Source organism: Calonectris borealis, chromosome 26, assembly GCF_964195595.1.
Source record: "Calonectris borealis chromosome 26, bCalBor7.hap1.2, whole genome shotgun sequence".
Lineage (NCBI taxonomy): Eukaryota > Metazoa > Chordata > Aves > Procellariiformes > Procellariidae > Calonectris > Calonectris borealis.
Genome location: NC_134337.1, coordinates 5,111,217 through 5,132,484, shown reverse-complemented (window position 1 = coordinate 5,132,484; position 21,268 = coordinate 5,111,217). Strand labels below are relative to the sequence as shown.

General features: G+C 59.7%; 1 protein-coding gene across 1 annotated transcript in view; it reads right to left on the bottom strand.

Moving 5' to 3' along the window:
- The window catches only part of SOX13 (SRY-box transcription factor 13), a 41,711-nt gene that overhangs the window by 20,028 nt on the left and 415 nt on the right, over positions 1-21,268 (bottom strand). The gene's annotated exons all lie outside the window — the stretch shown is intronic.

Genomic DNA, 21,268 nt, shown 5'->3' with positions numbered 1-21,268 from the left:
CACGGCCAGCCGTGCCCCCCGCACCTCCCCAGCCTCCCTCCCCACCAGTGCCGAGCTGGTGGGACCGGGCAGACCAAGGGCCCTTGTTCGGGGCTGGAGCGGTTCCAGCGTGGGACATGTGGTCCTGGAGCAGGTGGACACGGAGTGGGAGGGAGGGAGGGCTTCCAAACAGCAGAAAATTTTCCGAAAGTCGATGCCTCGGACCCTGCCAACTTTCCTCGTGCTGGAGGAGCCCACGCACTTCTCAGCCGCGCACAAGCAGCACCCAGCCATGGGGAGCTCCCCGGGCACGGCCGCGCCAGCGGCAGCTCTACCTGAGGGAGCGGATTTGGCTCCCGAAATTACTCCCCAAAAGGCGCAGGATGGGGTAAAGGCACCGAGATATTTCCCAGCAGAACAGGCGTAAGCTGCAGTAATTAATTTCCTTTTTGCATGTTCTTTACTGGGTTAAAATGGGGTGGAAATTAGTGATGCATCCTGCAAAACTTTTGAGTGGCCCAAATCTTCCTCCCCGCAGTGCAATGAAACAAAAACCTCCACAAAGTTTGTGAAAAATAAAGCAGCAGAGCCTAGGATGGCCCAGCCCTGGCTGGTCAGGGGTGGCCGCAATGCTGCAAGGGACCCCCAGCCGGGGAACGCCCGACCCCGGGGCTGCCCGTCTGTCTCTCCCTCCCGCCGAGCACAACTCCTCCATCAGCCCCACTGCCAGACCAGGCTGCTGTCAGACACACAAAAAGAGGCAGCTTTGACCCATCAGTATTTTCTAACTGAGGGAAAATGAAAATATTTCATTGCTAGTTCCCAGTTTGTAGCGATGCTACGTTCAGCAGCGCGGCCGCGGGAGAGAACAAAAGAGGCCAGCCGGCTTTCTCCACGGCATCGCAGGCTGTAGGTAGCAACTGCCCTGCCTGCGAGTGGATTATTTTTTTAAAAATAAATGCATTTTTTTAGGAAAATAAGCAGTACGCATTTGATTAGCATGGCTGGGAACTTCCAGGGTGTAAAAGCAGAGCAGAGCTATACTGAGAGAGCGTCCCTACAACCGGTCGCAGCCGTCTGTTAAAGGTTGTCGCTTTGGTAATAAAAGCTTTTCTGATTTCTGCAATTACACGTGCACGCACAAAGCCGGCCCGACACAAAACCGCGGTAAGTGTTTACAATGGGATAAAGCTGGAGCGAGCAGGAACGCGGCTTCGCAGCGGGCAGACAAAGCGGGGCTCTCCGCGCTCCGCGCCGGCTCGTGCGGGACGGCAAGCAGCCACGGGCCGTGGGCTCACGGGCTGTCCTGCTGCTCTACCAGCCCCGAGGGTCCCCAACCCCCCCCAGTCCACTGGCTCTGCAGTGAGGGACCCCCAAAAGCAGAGCCACCAGCACTGCTGCGACGGCAGCACCACCCCAAAATCCTTCAAAGTTTGTTGGTTCCATCATATGCCGGAGAACGGGCGGGATCCTCGAGCAGCCCCGGCTGCACCGAGCACACGGGAGGGCTGGGGACAGCAGAGGTGACCCCGCTCCCCCGGCAGCGAGCGAAGCGTCCCGTGCTGTTCACTGCATGTATCCCCTGTATCCCACAGGGATCCGCTCCACCACCCCCCTGCTCGCCAGCGAACTTCCAATACCTGCAGCGCTGCGGCCCCGAGGATGCCCCGTCCAGGGGACACAGCTCGGACCCGCGCCCCAGCCCGCCTGCGGCACTCTGCAACCCTGGGAGCAGCAGGCACGCAACCCCCCACCATCTCCCCCCAAACCAGCCCTAAACACTCACCTGGGGAGCGCAAAGCACACTGCGACCAGGTCCCCGAGCCACCCTTCGTCCCCATCCCCTGACCTGCTCAGGGTGTGTAATGGCTGCTCGGCCCCAGCGAGACTCGGTTCCAGGAAGACGATGGGCAGCGAGAGCGGCAGGCTCGGGCAAGCACCCGGGGAGCCCACCAGCAAGCAACAAATGTAAAAATAAACCCACTGAAAGACTAGATTTACTGTGCTTCTGTGTTCCCTGCACGGAGAGAAAAAACCTTCCTCTGCATCCCATGAGCGAAATCAAAACCCCTCTAGCACATAACAAGTTTACGATCTGCTCCATCTTCCCTACGGCCTCGCGTGCCAGGGCACAGCTCCCCCGGCACCCCCACAGAAAATGGACATTTCGGCAGGGAGACAAGAAGTCCAACTATTCCCCCCGGGACATCTTGCACCCTGGCTGGAACAAACTTTGCTCATCAGAAGGACTTTCCAGGGCGGGGGGGTTTGGGTGCTCCGATTTGGCAGGGGTAAAAAAAGCAACGCGGACACGCTGGAGGAGGTGAGCTGCGCGACGGCATGAAGAGTTTCACATCGGAAAGGAAAACGGATTTTTAAAAATTTGGGATCTCTGCTCCTAACCTATTACTTTGCTCCAAAAGGATTTTGCCGCCTGCACAAGATGCCAGATCAGATGCCAAGGGCGAGCCCCCAGCCCCGTGGGAGCACAGCCCCGGCAGCGGCTCTGCCAGTCCTGAGTGAAACAAATAAACAGCACGAAGGGAGATGCTGGTAAAAATGTGTCACTCACAAATGATTTAGAAAACTGTCTTTAGCCTGCCCACGTTTGTCAAAGGACAGCAGCTATTTTTAACACAAAGCCTCTGAAATCGCAGGCTTTCAAAAAAAAAAAAAAAAAGTACTGTATCAGTGTCAACAGAATGGATTCTGTACAAAATTAAATTGAACTAAAAGGAAATTGCATGAATTACAAACACGAGTTATTGGCTCAATAGGAGAGTAACTGAGTGATATTATCTGGTCTGTGCTATGGAGAAAATCACATTAGCTGAGCTAATGGTCCTTTTTCACTCCTAAAATCTATTACTCCAGATTTGCTTTGGAAGTCAAGTGTTTTCCATGCTGAAGGTACCTCACAAGATGTAACTGAGACTCGAACAATATGCGGCCATGGTCTGTAATTTTTCCTGGGCAGCATCCCTCACTGGCACCGAAACCCCTGCATAAAACACTGGAAATCATTAGGCGGAGGTGGAAAGAAGCAAAGCTTTGTGTTTATTTGCGCATTTCACACGAAAACCTCTCCTTTACGGCTCCCTGGGCGATGCATCTCTCAGTTTTTCTCTTCCGCCACTAACTTTGTTGGTGTTTAACTGCGGAGGTCCCGAGGGGCGAGCGCCCAGCTCTGTACAGGGGCTGCGCTCCATCACCCGCCTTGCTGCTCCCTGAGCCGAGGTTTACCAGCACCCAGGGGGCAAAATCCCCCAAATCCCCCCTCGGCTGCACCCACAGCCCTGCCAGCCGCCCTGGCGCAGCACCGCGGGGCTGCCGGACGGCTGCGGGACCCCACGGCACAAGCCCCGCTGCCGGGAGGACTCTGCTATGCAGCAGCTTCAGCCTCCAGAGACCCAAATCTGCCCAGGACGGGTCGGACACGCGACTCCGAGGTGTGGGCAGGATCCACCATGGCTGCCGGGGAAGCCGTAATCTCAGTGACAAGGTTCAGCTGCTCTTAGGTCCCAGCAAGCAACAGAGTTTAGCGCTGACCCCGGTCCCAAACCCCCTCTCTGGCCATGCGTTACGGCGATGCTGTCACTGCGGTTTGTTAGAACAACCCCAGCCCCTCTTGGACAGACAAACATCCGTGTGCGGCACCGCCGGCAAGTTTTCCTGCCCGGACCCTGCTCCTGCTTCCCAACGGAGATGGTGCTGTGGGGACGCGGCTCTCCGGGGTAGGCTGGAGCATGAAATCGCCTCTCCCCACCGCGCGTACCTCGAAAAGGCGGTGGGAGATGCACGACGGGGCAGGAGTGTCCCCATCCGTCCCATGGTGCAGCAGGGGACAAGGGATGGGGACCCCAACCCCTGAGTGCCCACAAACAGCCCCAAGCCCTGCGGACACACGCGTGTGCCGGGAACACAGCTGGGCCCTGTGTCCGTCTGTGCTGGCCACGGTGTCTGTCTGTCCGTGCACAGTGTCTGTCTGTGCTGTGACCCCCAGTACCGTGTCTGGGGGGCTGCCAGCCTATACCTCGCTGCCCCCGTATCCCCGATCCAGAGCACCCTGTGGGGGCCGGGGCTATGTGCCCGGGACAGGGGGACGGGTCCCACCGGGAGCCACAGGGACCAGCGGGAAGGGGCGAGAAACCTTCCCGGGGTGGGTGGGACCGGGGTCCCGGCGAGGGGACTTCAGCGGGGCAACCCTTGGTAGCCAGGTCAAGGGTCGGGGCGGGGGGAGGATGTCGTCCATGGATTAACCCCTTGCCTGCCGGCCCTGTGCCCCCCGAGGGGGTGCCCGTGGCTTAACCCCTTGCCTGCCGGGCTCTCCCTCGCCCCGGCACGGCTGCCGGCGCGGGGGGGCTCTCGGAGGAGAGTTTGCAGCCCCTGAACTTTGCAGCGGGGACGGGTCCTGCACTCCCTTTCCCCTTTTTCCTTCTGCTGTTTAAGCAAAGGGGCTTTGGGGGGTGGGGTCCTGCCAGGCGGCCCCCCCCAGCCCCGCTCAGCCCAGCCGGAGTCGGGGACCGCGACCCGGGAGGATGCTCGCCGGCCCGGGAGGATGCTCGCCGCCCCGTGGCCGTGTCGGTGCCCCCCCCGGGCAATGCCCGTGCCCCCTCCCCCGAGGCCGTGCCCCCGCCCCTGCCCCCGGCCGCACTCACGGCTCCGCCGCGCTGCAGCGCTGCGCCCCGGTCCCCGCCGCCGCTGTCGGTGTTGCCGCCGGTGCTGCCGCCGGTGCCGGTGCCGGTGCCGGTGCGGGCTCCGCCGCCGCCGCGCCCGGCTCAGGTCCGCTCCATGTCCCCAGCGCCTCCGGTGGGAGCTGCCCCGGCGCCGGGCGGAGAGAGGGAGCGAGGAGGAGGAGGAGGAGGAGGAGGAGGGGAGGAGGAGGAGGAGGGACACCGGTCCAGCCAGCCAGCAGCCGGCTCCGGGGCGGCCCCTCTGCCCCGTCCCCTCCCCTCGGGACCCCTTGCCCCGCCGGGGGACCCACGCGTGACGCCGCCGGGAGCCCCTGGACTGCTCCCACCCTCTGCTCTGGAGTCCTGTGGAGGGGCCGAGACACCCCCAAAGACTGAGGCACGACTCGGAGGACTCCTGGGAGGCACCCCGGGACCCCCCGGCACCCCCCGGCACCCCCGTCCGTGCAGGGACCGGTCCCAGCGAGGGGCTGGAACGGTGCCTGGTTTCAGAGAGCACAACCTGCAGCTCCGGGGGGAGTCCCAAAACCACGGCACGCCAAGTGACGGACCCCAAAGCCCAGCTTCCAGCTTCTCCTCCCCACATCACCCCCAATTTTTGCTCCTTCACCCAGACCACCACAACCAGCCCAGAAACAGGTAACTGGGGCCGTGGCAGGGCCTTCGCTGCCCTTGGCCGCTGAGGAGCTCGCCCCGTGCCCCGCATCCCACCAACGGCTCTGCCAGGAATGCCATCACCCGCCTTCCCGAAGGAAAAAAACTCTTCATTCGGAGCAAAACGGTGCTCCAGCTGGAGAGCGAGGGGGTTGCTTTGGACAAACAAATGTTGACAAACAGTCTTTTTTGTATAATGAAATCTTTAAAATGTTATGTCAACATTGAAGGAGAACTGTTTACGTTTTACCAACGGGGAAAATTCCCATTGACTTGAAGCCGTTTCCTCCCCCACACCGTCATTTTCTTCCATGGGAATTTCTTTTTTCCAAACATTGTTTTCACCCAGTCCCAGGAGCAGAAAAAAAGAGCTTGGGCTCCCGGGACTCCCGTATCCCTCAGCCACCACGCACTAACTGGGAAGATGGGGTTTCTGGAGGGGTTCGGGCACCCACACTCCATATCCACCCGGACACACAGCCTCCCCTCACCCTGTCTCCATCACACAGGAATGAGCGGAGCTGGGCAGAGCCAGGCAAGAAGTGATCTGGGAGAGTTTCCCATCTGGCGTCTTCACCCAGAGGATTAAACACGAAGAATGACAGCGTTTGGAAACCAAAGGCGGCAAGTGGGGTGCACCCACAGACCCCAAAACATAAAGGAGCTCAGTGATACATGTTCCCATTTCACAGATGGAGAAACTGAGGCCCAGAGAGGACACAATGTTCCCGGGGCCATGCAGCAAGTACCGAACCTGCAGCAGGGCAGGATGCAAAGGCAGCTCCCCTTGTGCCAGCCAGCCCCGCTGAAGCCCCCTCCCCAGCTGGGGAGGGGACCAGCTGCCCCCAGTGCCATCCCATGCACGGGCAGTGCGGGCAGCCTCGTGCACCCACCAAAGCCACCAGCCCCTCTCTGCCGGCGCTGCCGGCTGCCAACAGCTCCCACCTCCCGGCTCGGGAGAACACCCCGAGAGGTCACGTGAGGGAGATGGTTGTCGGTGGCCAAGCGAGCGCCGAGCATGCAGGCGAGCCCACGGCGACCTCCGCACACTCCTGGGGCTGCGGCTGCCCCAGCGAGGCCCCCCGAGCCGCTCCGGGGGCAGGAGGAGGCGGGAGGCGCATCCCCCAAACTGGACAGGGAAACAATTAACAAAGGGGCCGAGGACCCGCACAACTGAGCCAAAAAAAGGGAGCGGGAGCTTTGTTCGGGTCGTCATAGCAACAGCCAGGCCGGAGCAGCAGCCACGGACTTTCACTTTCCTTTCCTTCCTCCCCATCCCCGGTGGCCGTGGTGGCCATGGTGGCCTTCCCTGCCCTGTGCCTGGCAGGTCCCCCCAGGTGCTAGCCACACTGCAGTCCCCTGGGTCCAGCATCACCTCCCAGATGGGTGCCAGGAGGTGGTGGCCCAACTGCCCATCCCCAGGTGTCACCACCCATGCATCCATGGGTCCTGTCCCCACCCTGGCTCTGCCCCTCCCCATGTCCTCACAGCCACACTAGCTCCACCTGCATCTCCTTCTCTCCACCTCGCTGCAAGACCTCCCCAGGACCCATGGGGCAGCCCCAGGACGTGCCGGGCATCCCAGGACCTGCTGGGCATCCCCAGGACTTGCTGGGCATCCCCAGGACCATGGGCATGAGGTGTCAGGATGGACATGATGGTACAGAGACAGTCCCCCTCCTTTCAGAGGGGCTCACACGGGGCCCGCTCAGCTCCTGCTCCACCTCTCCCTACCTGGCTGTGCCCCGGCGAGCAACCAGGGCTGCTCCCACCCTGCGATCCCTCCTCCAGCTTTCTGCTTCCCTCAGCAGAAGGAAGCCAGGACAATGGGTGGAGGGACCAGGAAAGCTGGTGGGGGCAAAGATCCCACTGCCGCCAACGCAGGGGGCATGGAGGGGAAAGGCACGGCCAGTGCTCGCCTTCCTTTTCCCAAGCCCCCCACCCTGCTGCGGAGCCTGCGGTGCCGCTGGCCGCAGGAGCCGTGCCTCCTGCTTTGTGCTGGCTGCGAGTTCCAGCCTCTCGATCGCAGGATACTGGTGACTGAGTCATGGAAATGGTTCAGACAATGGCTTGGCCCCTTTATAACTGGCCGGAGGGGGCAAAGCAGGGAGAACAAATCCGACCTTGCTTCCTGCGCGGAAGCGGGCCCATTGTTTGGAAATGGGCATGTGCTTTGCTCCTCACCAGCCTGGGAAAACTGCAAAGCGATTGCTAACGGGGAGCAAACTGCGTGGGTCCTGCCAGCTGCCTCCGTGGCTCCCAACCTCATGCGCTGTGAAAATCTAGGGACGATGTGGATGAAGGCGCTGCCTGCGAGGTCACTGCCACGCACCTCCCCGGGGGCTGTTCGGCCAGCGAGTTGCTCAGCTGGCCCAGGCTGGCATGGTGGCAGTGCCTGGGCTGGTGTGGTGGCATTGCCCGGGCTGGCATGGTGTCAGCACCCCGGCAAGCCATGTGCCAGCTCAGCTCCTCGCTGTATCGGAGGGGCTCATCAGGCCCCTCTCCTGCCTCCCTTCCCTGCTCCTGTCAGAGCCCTCCTTTGCAGCACGCAGTGGGAGAGGGGGTGCCGCTGGGCATCGCACAAACACCACTGACCTTGCCGGAAAAAAAGAGCATGGCGTTATCATTGCACTGGCCCTGGGGGTGCTGAGCACCCTGAGAGGCATCCCTGAGCCCTTGGGCAAGCAGCAGCACGAGCGGGGCCCTGGGAAAGAGAGGAGCTCAGGGTGGGAATGAACTCATCATGGAGCAGCTCGGGAGCCTTGGCCACCCATGGACTGGGGAGATGATGGGGTCCAAACCTTCCCCAGCTCCCACCTCTGGACCTGCCTTGTGCATCTCCCGATACCCCTACGCATGCGGGATGAGGATGTCCCCACAGTGTCCCCATCTGCAAGTCGAGTCCTGCGCTGCCATGGGGCAGCAGGCAGCCACACTGCACTTCTCAGAAAGGACGAGCTCTGCCAGACTGGTGAAGCGAGCAGAGGGACCCAAAAGGGTCCCTTGCAACCCAGCAGACCCAGCAACAAGCCGCTGGCCAAGAGGCTCCAAGGCTGGACGCGCCCCGGTGAGCCCAGCACCGCGTCCCCGGCCACGCCGCGAGAAGCAGCTCCCAGGGAGCCGTACCAGGCGCACGCACTGTGGTCTCGCACGGGCAGACAGACAGACATCTGCAGCCCATTAAACCCAAGCTGATACGACAATGCTAACGGAGAAGTTCAAACCCTCTGGAACCGCGGCAGCTCTGGGGCTGTCCTTGGTTCACCCCATTGTATCCAGCTCTCGCGGTCCATCAGGCTGCGGGACGCGGCACGCCAAGGGCCAGCGGTAGAGCTCCACCAGCAACCTGTCTCGCCCAGTCCTCTGCACCCCCCAGGCGATGGGCAGCTTGTCGTGATGGTCTTGCACCCTCAGGTGCTGCCTTTCCCTGCGTCTGCCTCCCCGGCAGAGCTCCTACGGTCCCTGCCTGCCTGGTCCCTCTGGTTTTGGGGCTCAGGGTGGGAACACGGCTGAGCCATGTGCACTGGGGGATGATCGCTGTGAAAGCAGCACATCCCAAACCTTCTCCGAGCCGGCAGCTTCACCCCCTGCTCCCCGCCCGGCGCCTGCCCTCGTGGGCTCCTAGCAGGGTGGTGGGTGAGCTCCAGGAATTAACCTACCCGTTATTTCCACCCAAACATCACAATTTATCCTGGCCACTTCAGAGGCGTTTCCAGCGGCTGGGAGCTCCGTGCTGCCTTCCTCCCCAGCGCTGGCAGTGCCCGGCTACTGCAGGGAGTCGGGGCTGTGCGAGTGAGTCCACCCGCAGCATAACAGGCTCTAATCTGGGCATAATAAAACCAAGATGTTCCAGGATTGCTCTATGGGGAGCGCGCTCAGAGCAGCTCCGTTCTTAGCCGATGCTCAGAGAGAGCTTGACCGAAAGGCAAAGTAAAAATCGAGCAAATAATGATTCTGCAGGAAAGCAGAGCTGGGGTGGCATGGGCTGAAATCACAGGTGAACTCTGGCTGGTGCCTGAGCAGAAATACCTGGGCAGAACATTTAGAAACAACCAAAACGGTCCCTGTGGCAGGCACAGCACATGATGCTGTGTTCGGACACCCGCTAAAACCCCACATCCCACTGCCCTGGCCCCCTCCCGGCCAGCCGCCAGCCTCTGCCGAGGGCGGTGTGCTGGTGAAGGAGGGTGGCTTTGGCCAGCTCTGCCTGCAGGCAGGACACGGCGGAGCTGCTGCCACCCGGCTCGTGGGGAAGGTGTGTGGCCAGGGCAGGTGATGGAGAACAGACCTGGGACTGGGGCCACAATTTGGGTCTGGAAGGGGGATTTTCAGAAAACCCCTGGCTCTCGCTGCATGGTTCTCCGGCTGCCCGAGAGCCTGCCAGATTGGCACCTCCAAAAGACACTGAAATCACTCGCTGCTTCCAAAACCATCGCAGCGACAAGCAGCCAAAGCACCCCAGGCAGAGCTGCCTGCTGCAGCTGCGACTGTGAGCGCCCCGGCTCCAGCGGGGCTCCCGTCCACCGTCACCATCCTCACCCCGCGCCGGCTGCCCAACCCTGGGGGTACCCGCTGCATCCCCCCACAAGGCGGCACGCGTAACACAGCCGGACCGCTGCGTGCCAACAACCCTGCCAGGGATTTTCAGCTCCAAACAGGGATTCGACGGGGAGAAGAAACAAAGCAGCATCGCATCTCTGTAACTCTCTATTCCCAACCTGAATGCCGCTGTTGTTTTTAATCCAGACGATGCGAATCGTCCTCCCCGGAGCACAGCCCAGCAGCCACACACAGAGCACTGACCGATAGCTCCTCTCCTAAGGGAAAGCCACGGGGTGGGGAGGACGCGGCCAGCCTGGCAGCCTCCCCAGAGCATCCCCAGCCGTCCCCACGCCGCGGGGCTGGGGCGGCAGACGGGGCAGGGGGCTGCGCCGGGGTGTCTGCGGTGGGGGAGCGTGGGGAGGGAAGCGCAGAGGGGTGATGCTGAGCAGGCTGCGCCGGAGAGACGCGTGGGGAGGGAGGGGATGGCCGGACCACACAGCGGGACGGGAGGGGGCCGCGGCCGGAGGGCAGCGCGGGAGCAAAGCTGCATCCCCAGGCTGCTGCCGACCTCCATCGCCTCCAATTCAAAGGCGAAACTGGGCTCCCGGGGCCTCCGCTCCCAGGCTCCGGCGCCTTCCGCCAGCCCGGCTCCAGCGGGGACCCGCAGCACCGCCCGTGCCACCCACCTCCCGCCGGGCCGGGACCCTCCAGCTCAGCCCCGACAGAGGGGCTTTTCTTGTCCCCTGCCTTTGTTTTCTATTTAGTGCTTTTGTTCTCCCCTCTTTGGTCCTTTGTTCCAGCTTGTCCTTTGTTCCGACGCCTTTGGTTTCTCTTCCCTTTGATGCTTTGTCACTCCCTTCATCTTGGTGCTTTTCTTTCCCCGGGTTTTTAAGCTGGCGGTTGTTTTCTCTCCCCGCTCTGTGCTTGGCATTTTTATCCTTTCTCCTGCCTGGTCCACTCCTCGGGTCACATGGGCCCGGCCCAGATTGTCTTCAAATCCCCATTTGTCTTGTTTTGGTGCCTGGATTTCCCTGCCTTTATGTCCTTTCTTAAGAGACTCTTAGAGATTTCTTCTCCTCAGTGAGGAGAGTGGGGGGGGGTCGGAGCTTAATTAATTAGCGAGTGTAATCTTTAGATGCGTGGCACTGCAGGACGTGTGGAGCATCATTATTATTGTCATTAGGATGTTAAGGGTTAGCGAGGGTTTAAATACCAGCTAATTGCAGCAAGAGCTCCAACTTTGCAAAATTATATCAGAAAGAGCCAGACTTGTTTTCGCCCACCAGGCTTGGGAGAGGAGAGAAATTCCTGACACAGACAGGCAGGCAGGGGATGAGCAGAGGCAACGCTTCCCGGTCCCAGCCCCGAGGGCTGGGTGATGGTCGGAAAGGGCTGCCCGGAGCAAGGAGGAGCGGGCTGCTGCGCTCGCCTCTCCCAAGAAGACCAAAGAGCATCATCCTGCCTCCGGGGATTTTAAATGCAGAGATCGGTGACTCCCCGGCACGGCAGAGCCCGGGGGAACCGGTGACCCGGTGCCAGAGCCAGGGGTGCGGGTGCGAGGGCAGAGCTGCTGGCCCGAGGAGGGCAGAGGGGGTTAAAGCCCCTGGGGTTGGCAATTTTTCCTGGTGCCCATCGCACAGCGGGGCCAATGCACCCTTTGGAAACGGGAACTTGCAAAGGGTTTGGTCTTGCCAAGCTCTTGCCGCGGGCAGGGCAGGACAGAGACCACGGGGCTGCTTCTCCGGCAAGCCACAGAGGGTACAAGGGCTTTAACCTGGGGAGAACGACTGTTCCCTGTGCTCGCTTTGCACCTCGAGACACAGTTCAGAGCACGTGTACGTACACAACCGCAAAATCAGATACCGCATGATCAGGATTAGGGAACCGTTTTCCTGAGAACAACTTCAATGTAAAGACGCTGCCACTTTGCTTTGATTTAGTGGCCCAAATATTCCCCCCCCCCGAGCCGTGTCCTCAGTGTCTGGTCATGCCATGATTCACTGGCCGGGCAGGATGCGACCCCGCTCACCGCGGCACCTCCAAAACGTTGCATCGCTCTTGCTCACCACGGTCAAACGAAACCCGGGATCCATTTTTATGAGCACCAACCCCCCCCCCGACACACGCCATCCCCGCCGCGCAGGTTTAAAGCAGCTGTAGCTGTTGAACGGAGGAAGCAGCCAAAGTTAGCAACAGGATGTACCCTCAGATAACGTGATCAATATCAGCAATGCAGCTTTTCAAGTGAGAGCTAAACCCATCTGCTAAAACTGGGTGTCTCAGGAGATCGGCACCGATACGGGGCGTCTTTGACTCTGTCTTCGCAACACCCTGATTTCTCCTCTCCCAAGTCACTTACGGTAACTGGGTGACGTCCTCATGGTTTGTGGCAGCTTGTGGTGGGGTGGCGTAGGAGGGATGGCTTTCCGAGTGTGGGACTGGAGGGGAAAAGGGCACGAGCATGCCGGGAGCTCCAGGAAGGGACGGGTGCCTTGTGGGAACATCACTCCCTGCCCAAACGGACGGGTCCAGCTGGAGTAGAAAGCGCCCGGGTGCTGCAGTCAGGGGTGCTTTGATAACGAGCCCTGCAATAACAACCCCACACTGTTGGTAAATGCGCTGGCGTGTAACTGCGTTAGCGTGACCCCGGGCTCGCAACGCAGCCAGCCCATTACCAGGCAGGACCAGACATCAGGAGACAACTGGGAGGGCCCCAAAGGAGGGTTTTCCAGGCAAGAGCTGGACAAAACCTGCACCAGCTCCACCAAAGCCCACGAACCACCACATGCACAGCAAGCGAGCTCTCCATTGCGGGCTGGGAAAGCCTGTCTGATGGGAGCAGCCACGCACCGGCTCCCATGGCACATCCCAAGGGGCCGCCGCTGATTTACGCCAGCTGAGGACGTGGGATGCTGGGGACAGCAATGGACCAGCAACCTGCACAAGCAGCAAGCAAGAGAGAGGGTGCAGAGCAGAGCCCCATCCTGCCCCAGCCCCGTTAGCCATGGCAGCACCCGCACAGCTCCTGTCAGCCCCAGTATTACAAGAGAAAAGGGAGCCGCCTGCCCACCCTTTCCTGTGGCTCCAGGTTGTGCAAAAAACGGAGCTTGGCAGTTGGGAGGAAGAGGCTGGATCGGTCGGGAACATTCTCACCCAGGGCGGACAGACTCTGCTCCGGCAGACTGCAGTGTCCGAGCGTGACAGAGCCGTGACCTGCAGATTAACTCCTCCAAACTGTGCTATCGCCTCTACGCATCGGGGCTGGGAGACTCACCCGTGGCCGTGGAGCAGGGGACGGGTGTGGAGGGATGGCAGGGAGCAATGCCTGGCAGCAGCCGGGCAGCTCTGCCAGCACCCAGGGGGGTTCTCAGCCCAATGGGCACCTCTGTCCCTGCCCGCACGCTTCAGAGGTTAAAAACTTAAGTTCCAGCTAGGAAAAGCCATCTTTCTGGTCTGCCCAGGTCTGGTTTCAGGCCTGCAAATGCAGCTGGCCGAATGCAAAGCTCGGGGCTGGGGTGCCGGCCCTGCTGCGGCCGCGCAGGGTCCCAGCCCGGCCCTTGCTGCAGCTGGCATCGGCCGATGCTCGTGCACCGGCGAAGCTGCACCGTCCCTGGCATCGGTGGGTCAGCTCAGCTGGCTCTGCCCACCCACCCCCCTCGCTCTGCCCCGCTCTCCGAAGGGCTGAACCTGTTTTTATTACAGAGCTGGCACCGGGAAGGCAAAAAAATAGAACCAAACCCCCCTCATCTCTCTATCTGCAGCCATGCAAGGAATATTGTTCAGCGCAGCACAAAAGCATCCCTGAAAATAGAAGCGCCAGGGCCAGGCCTGCCAGTGGCTGTGTGAGATAACGTCTACTTGCAAACAGTGTGCCTTTGTGCCGCTGTCACTGTCCCCATTGTTCAGGAGCCTATTGCCTCGGGGATATTGTTCCCTTCTTTTGTCTCAGCCCGGCTCCTTTTTGTTTGACTTTACTTACCATTTCATTCCTCTCCTTTGTGCTGGGGTTCTTTCTTTTGTCTCTCTCTCTCTCCCTTTTCTCTGTGTGATTTGTATTTAGCAATTGTTCCCGGCCTGTTGGAAACACAATGTACTCCGGGCTCTTTTCTCTCCTCCATTCATTACCTATTCAGGTGGGTTTGTCTGCCCATAGGTAACCGGGAGGGGGGGGGGGGGAGCTTCCCGGAGCTCCCACGGGGTGCAGGAGGAGGCTGGCGGTGGCCTGTGGGGACACCAGGGTCCCCGTGACCCCAAGCCCGGCATCGGGTTCCCCTCTCCCTCTGTGACAAACGAGCACCGGGAAAAGGACAAATCGGACCCCAACTCACTGCTGTCCCGCTCTCAGCAGATGAGCCGGAGATGCTGACACAGACACGACGGTGACCATGTGCTACAGCCACACGCACGGCTGGGGAGCAGAGGCACGGAAAGGTGCCCAGGGCCAGCAGAGCTGCACAGAGAGGTGCCCAGGGCCAGCAGAGCTGCACGGAGAGATGCCCAGGGCCAGCAGAACTGGGGAGCAGAGGCACGGAGAGGTGCCCAGGGCCAGCAGAGCTGCACGGAGAGGTGCCCAGGGCCAGCAGAGCTGGGAAGCAGAGGCACGGAGAGGTGCCCAGGGCCAGCAGAGCTGCACGGAGAGGTGCCCAGGGCCAGCAGAGCTGGGAAGCAGAAGCACAGAGAGGTTCCCAGGGCCAGCAGAGCTGGGAAGCAGAGGCACGGAGAGGTGCCCAGGGCCAGCAGAGCTGGGAAGCAGAGGCACGGAGAGGTGCCCAGGGCCAGCAGAGCTGGGAAGCAGAGGCACGGAGAGGTGCCCAGGGCCAGCATGCCGCCTGCTCTGACTCCCAGAGCCAGGATGGGGATCTGAGCCCTGATTGACACTAGATCCAAGCCCGGCCAGACAGCACTGGTCCTGGTAGTCCCCAGTTAATGACAACCTCGGCTCTCCCCCTGTCTTTTGGGAGCCGGTGAAGGGACAAGGAGAGTGTTCAATGGCAGGAAACACCAAGGCTGCCTTGCAGCAGCAGCGTTCCTGATGCCCAGTGCCCCCCCAGCATCTCCCCCATGCTGCATGGTGACCGGGCGCCCTCTGAGAGGGACCCTCGGGGCTGCAGGGTGGGCACCCCCACCCCGCTGCCAGCCACCAGTGCCCAGGTCTGCTATAGCCCATCTGGCAAAGCAGGGAGGGGATTCACCCCTCTGCTCTGAAACAGCCCCTGGCAGCTTCTGGGGACCACAGGGAAACAAAGAGCAGTTGAGGGCTTGATCCTTGGGGATGGCTGGATGCAGCCAGGAGGCAGAGGGAAGAGAGCAGAGGCATCTGGAAAGCAGCTCAAAGGTCCTCAAAGTGCCCCAGCTCCTGCAGGACAGTGGGGTCCCCTCACACCCCATCCCCTCCCGCCTCCTCCCCAGGCCCACCCTCCCACAGAGCATTTGGGGGTGTCTGCAGCGACCAGGGTGGGCACAGCCGCTGGGGTTGTTTCTAACCCCATGACGAGGAGGATACACCAGGAAACCTTCAGGGAGTGCCGTGACGGCGAGAGCTGACAAGTGGCCATCCCCGGAGACAACAAAGCCCCGCTGTTTGCCGGGGCACGGACCGCATGACCTAACGGGACTTTTCCATCCCTCCCGCTGATGAAACTCCCGAGGATCAAAGCCTGCTAGAAGCCACCTCCTTCTCCTCTCAGGCACAACCCACACGGATGGGGAGGCCCCAGGGACCCCTGAGACTCACCCCACAAACAAGGGATGGGACCGTGTGGGACGGGATAGGGGGGCAGCGAGCAGCGGCGGCGGGTCCTCGGGGATGGCGTGAGTCCCTGAACGCAGACGGCCCCGGGGCCGCGGGACGGGGCTGCGGGGGGGCGTGCCTGGGAATAAAGGGAGCAGACTGTGGTCTATTGTTTCATTGTTATGGCTTCAAAGGACAATGGGGCATTGTTGTCTCTGGGGATCCCATTGTTTGCTTTCGCTGCAGATCCCAGCCGCGCAGTGGATGGAGGTTTCCCGAGGGCCAGGCAGGCTCTGTGTGTGGGACACTAAATAACGAGGCAGGCATGTTTCCTTCCCCACCCCCTCCTCACCACCCTTCCTAAAAAGGCACGGCACACTACAGCCCGCCCGTGCCCACGCAGGCCAGGGCACGGCCCGGCACAGCACAGGCAGAGGTGCCAGGACCACCCATCCGAGCGGGGAGCAGGCACAGAGACCCCCACACCCCACGGAGAAGGGGCAAGAGCAGGAAGGGTTCACCCCGGAGGGGCTGAGGTTGCTGTCTCCATCCCTGCGGACTCCAGCAAACCTGTGCAAGGGCGAGGGGAAAAAACCCACCCAGCATTTACGATGGGAGCCGAAGCCTCATCTGCTGCCGGGAGCCATCCACCTCTGTAGCAGAGCAGGATGGAGCTGCCGCGCTGCTGCTGGCCGGCAGCCCGGGGAGGTGCCCAGGCTCCAGCCGCGCTGGATGGGGCTGTGGCCCCGCTGCCTTGCTGGCCGCATTTGCTGGTGCTCCGCTCTCCGTACCCGCAGGAGGTGCACCATGGCTGCCTTGCAACATCCCTACGTTTTTGCTGCCTCCCCTCATCACACAGCATCCTCTAAAGACCAACATCCTCCAGGCACATGGAACAAGGGGCATTTGCTGTTGCCCGCTGCAAAGCCTGACTTTTCCATCAGCACCAAAGGAAAAGGTACTTGGTACCATCAAAGGAAAGGATGACGCAGCCCTGGGTGCTCCCTTCACTATTTGTGCAGCACCCCAGGCACGGGACCTATTTGCATAGCTCCTTCCTATGTAAAAATAAATCTGGGTGCTATGCAAAAGCTGGGGGAGGGGGAAGGAGCTGGGAGCCATCTCCAGCCCACAGCTGAGCCCGCTGGAGCCGTCCGCTGCCCCGGCACATCAGGCAGTACTGGAGGTGGGCTGGGAGATTGATGGAGCAGGAAAGAGATACGCTCTCCCCAGAGACACCCTTTCAGCATGAGGCTGCTCACAACAGCTGGGGAAGGGAGCAACTCATCCAGGGAGCCCAGGCTGAGCCCCAGGAGGGGGCCAGGGCCAGGCAAAGCAGCGCTGGCAAGCTCGGCTGGGCAAGGGGACACCCACCCTGCAGAAACTCAATCAGGCTGGGACAGCTTCGCTGCCGTGCCCTGCCACCACTCAGGAAGCTGGGCTCAGACCCAGCGGAGCCCCTCTCCCCAGGGGTCCGACCACCCTCCCGGATAACCCGCAGAGAGGTCCCAGACCAGCTGGAAGAGCTGGCTTGCACGGCACGGCCCTCCCCAGATCCCCCCCGCTGCCTGGACCGCAGCCCTCTCGCCACAAGGTCTGGGCTCAGATCCGCTGCCGCCGAGCATCTTTCCCCACTGCCCAAATGCACCTTGGTGCTGCCTGGGCACCAGCCCACCCCCGGTCTTGTCACCCTCGAAGGGGGAAAAACCCAGCCCAGGCTGCCGGTAGCCCCAGACCAAGTTCGGCTTCGCAAGAACAAATAACAGGGTTTGGGTTTTTCAAAGAGAGGAAAGCAACTGCAGCTAATAAAGGTATAAATTCAACCTGGGTTGGTTTGTTAATGTTTTAATCCTGGGAATTCTCACTGCTTCTAACCAGAAGACGAGGGTGGACCTTGCCTCTCAAATGCCTCTAAGATTAATTTCTGGAAAAAGCATCACGGGATTTGTTTGGGGATCAATAGCAGCTATTTGGGAAAAACAGGTAATGTGTGATAAGAGATGCTGGACCTTGGCACTGCTGCACTGCCTGCCTCTAACCAAATCCCTCTGCTCCCCGGGGCCTCGTGGATCCTCCATGGAGCAGTGGGATATTTCCTCCCTCAGGGAGCCCGGCTGCAGTTTGCAGAGGTCAAGCACGCTGGGTACCAAAGGTACCTATCCCCTGGGACTGCACCCCATGGCTCTGGGAGCTCTGACGCTGCTTTGGCTGCTTCTGGCCGTGATCCCCTGGATCTCCCGGGGACTCACTCTCGTCCTCTCAAGCTGCCAGCCCAGGGAGGTGGCAGTGACCGGCTCCCCGTCAGGGCTGGACCGACCCCAGCCCGGGTGCACATGGATCAGCCTGCGTTTGCAACGTGCCGACCCGACCCCAGGTGCTGGCAGGAGCTGGCAGCAAGCCTGTCCTGCACCGGGGGCTCTTTCATGCTCCTGGCAAGTGTTATTTACACAAATGTGCACGCACACACATATAGACACACACGCACATGCTCTCTCCCCCTTGAATAGTGCAATTTCCTCTCAGATAAAGAGCTCCTACCGCAGCCCCCCTTTCCCTCTCCCCCCAAACTTGTGCATGTCTCACGCACCCATTTCGGAGCCCACCTTGGGCTCTGATATTATCTCACTTCCTCGATATGAGTATTAGCTCTGTTGTTGATTTACGATAAAGGGATGGGCTCCAAAACACTGTACTTCAGGGAGGAGGCAGTGGTGCAATATGGTCTGCCGTGCCCCGGCTGAGAACAAAGCCTTTTCAAGAGCGGATGCCGGTACCTGCTGTACTGCTAACTCGACAGCCCATCTCCACCGAAGCGTGGCTCCCGTTGGCGCTGCCCTCCTGTCCCCCCGACACCTGCACGTGCCAAGGCGGAGGGGGCCCCGAGAGCAGCTTGGGGCTGGCCGTGCTCCGCAGGGTGACAAGCGCTCGAGGGGCAGAGAGCAGCTCTGCAGGTGCCAGTGACACAAACCACGGTCAGGCATGCTGGATGTCCCCGTGCAGTGGGGGACCCTTGTGTCTGGGTCAAACGCTCGGGGTACGGCGGCTGGTCAAACTTCCCCTCTATTTCGTAGCATCTTAATGTACAAAATGCAACTGAGGTCCGGCAACCCTTTAAGATCCCTCACCAGCTGGACCTGGTTCTACTTCTAGCTCAGTTTACAAGATGAAAAACGACCAGCGGAATAGTCTCCTTAACTCTTAACCCACCCAAGAGGGAGCACAGGGAAGGAGAGAAGTGTCCCCGGAAAACTCAGATTTATTTATGAACCAGATTGTCTGGCAGCAGGAGAGCCACAGAGACAGCAGGTCGGTGCGCAGCGCTGTTCCACTCAGCTGAGGACATCACACCACTCCATCAGCCATCACCCCCCCAGGGGACTATTAGATATTGCTCCTATTTCGCAGACAAGAGACTGAAGAATAGCAGATAAGGCAAAATTCTGAAAAGCAGCAGCCAGAATGAGGGCTGGACCCGCAGGAAAGCTCAGTCTGCTTTTGAAGCTCTGGCCCTTGCAGTAAGGCAAACCCTTCTGCAAACCTGATCTCATACGCCTGTTCTGGTGAGACAGGCAAAAACCTGGAATAGGGCCCGGGCGTCCTGGGTCTTAATAAATACTTGCATGTGAGTGAAATAAACTGCCCAAACATGAAGCTATCTCATGTTTTTGTTTTACCACGTCTATACCCCAAATCCTGCAGTTAGGTGACAGCCTGCCCCATGGAGCAGAGCTGTAAATAACGATCTCTCTCTGCTGCAGACAAACTGGTATCATTGCGGAAGAAGCCCAGAAAACATTATCCACCGTGAAGCTGTGCTGCCCAAAGACAAGTGCAAGAATATTGGGCTTAAATATCGCAGCTCAAGGCACAGGAGACCTACGGGAATAGGGTCGTCTTTTGGGTGACAGAGTTTGCTACCACACCTCGGGCAGAACTCCATCCAGGCTTTTGCGCATGGGGAATCAGGGAACAACACCCTCCCCGAAGCCCAGGTTACAGCTGGCAAGAAAAGCAGTAACATCGACCAACTTCAGCGAAGCAAGTCCAGCTCCTCGCACGAAGGGGCCTGCTGGTATGCGAGGCTGCGGCGCGGGGGGGCGGGCGTTGCTGCTGCTAATGTGGCAGAGTTTCCCTGCTGAGGGCAGGCAAAATGCCCATGACTCATTTTTCCAAGAGATGTTACAAACAATAGTAACGATGCCCCTGGTGGGTATGAATGTGAAAAGGCACGACGGGGGGGCAGCCATGCTGGGCACCTTGTGTGTGGGCTGCCAACGGAGGGTACTGCCACGAACAAAACCTGCTGGAGCCAGTTTTTGGCATTGTGTGCGACGAGAGCCCTTCTGCAAGGACTTTGGGGGAAGAAGGGCAAAATGGCTGCCCAGCAAACTCCCCTCCTCACGGCATCCTATCTGTTCCTGATGGGTACCAACCCCGTCTCCAGCCAAAGAGGGGACCAATTTTATTGCCCAGGGAGAAAAATGGCAAAAACAATCCCAAACGATTCCATCCCCATGTGGGACTGGAACAAGAACAGGCAGTGGATTTAGGAAAGCATTACAATGCTTTAAGCTGCTCTCCCCCAGCTCCTGCCTCTACCCTCCACACAAGTTTTCCATATTCAGATGCTGCCCTAAGGGGACAGCTTCTAAGCCGTTTGAGTCCTTGACCTTCCACTGTTGTCTCTTTGATACTATTATTTTTAGGCACACAATCCTTAAAACATACCAGCACTTGAAATAAGTTCCCAGATAATGTGCACTAAAGCACGAGGTGGGGAGGCTTCGGGACAAGGGAGCTCTGGGGGATCAAGGGTGGTAGCAGAGCACGACGGAGGGAAAGATGACTTTCCCCTTGTACCGCCGCACAGTTACACATCCCATCTCCCCGTTTACTTATTTTACAGACACTCAGAAGGTTACAGGCCTGAAAAGACAGTAAATGCTGAAGGTAGCCCAAGCTCAGCAAGCAGCCACGGGCTACGCAAGGCGCCTGCTCCTGTTTGCGGTGTTCCTGCCAACACAGACCCGTGTCCCGCCCGAGGACGGAGCCCACTGCATCCCACCAAGCAAAAGGGCAATGATGCCTTCCAAGAGCCAGGAAGGGCACTGACCTGCAGGCAGCTGGCTGGCTCAGAGGTTTACGTTCAAGCATATGTAAAATTCTCCTACAAATCGTTGCACCCTACTAAAGAACCACAGAGAAACTTCCCCTCTGGAAAGGCAGGACCACTCTGCCTCCCTCCTCGGAGGGCTCTTTCACAAGCACGGAGAGTCTCATCCCGCAAAAGGACTGGGCTGGGCCAGGGCAAGCAATGCCCAAGTACAAAAGGGAAGAAATGCAGCCTTTTTCCCAGAACCCCAAAGCCACAGGCAGAGAATAGGAACAAATATTTACTCAAAGCACCTTCCAGTGCCATTAAAGGCGCTAACACTTTCAAGAAAGAAAAAAACAAACACTGCAGAGCCCCACCTGGGTCTGAGCAGGCTCTCATCTGCCTGCCACGATCAGCACAATGGTCTCAAACACAAACGCTGCATGGTAGAGAGCTCTGTCTTATGTAACCTGTGCCATCATTAGTGCAGAAGCAGGTCTCAGTCACTCGCTTTTTAAGAAAGAGTGAGCTCTATTTCTACAAAACAAACATTCGGGTATGGCAAGATGGTATCTA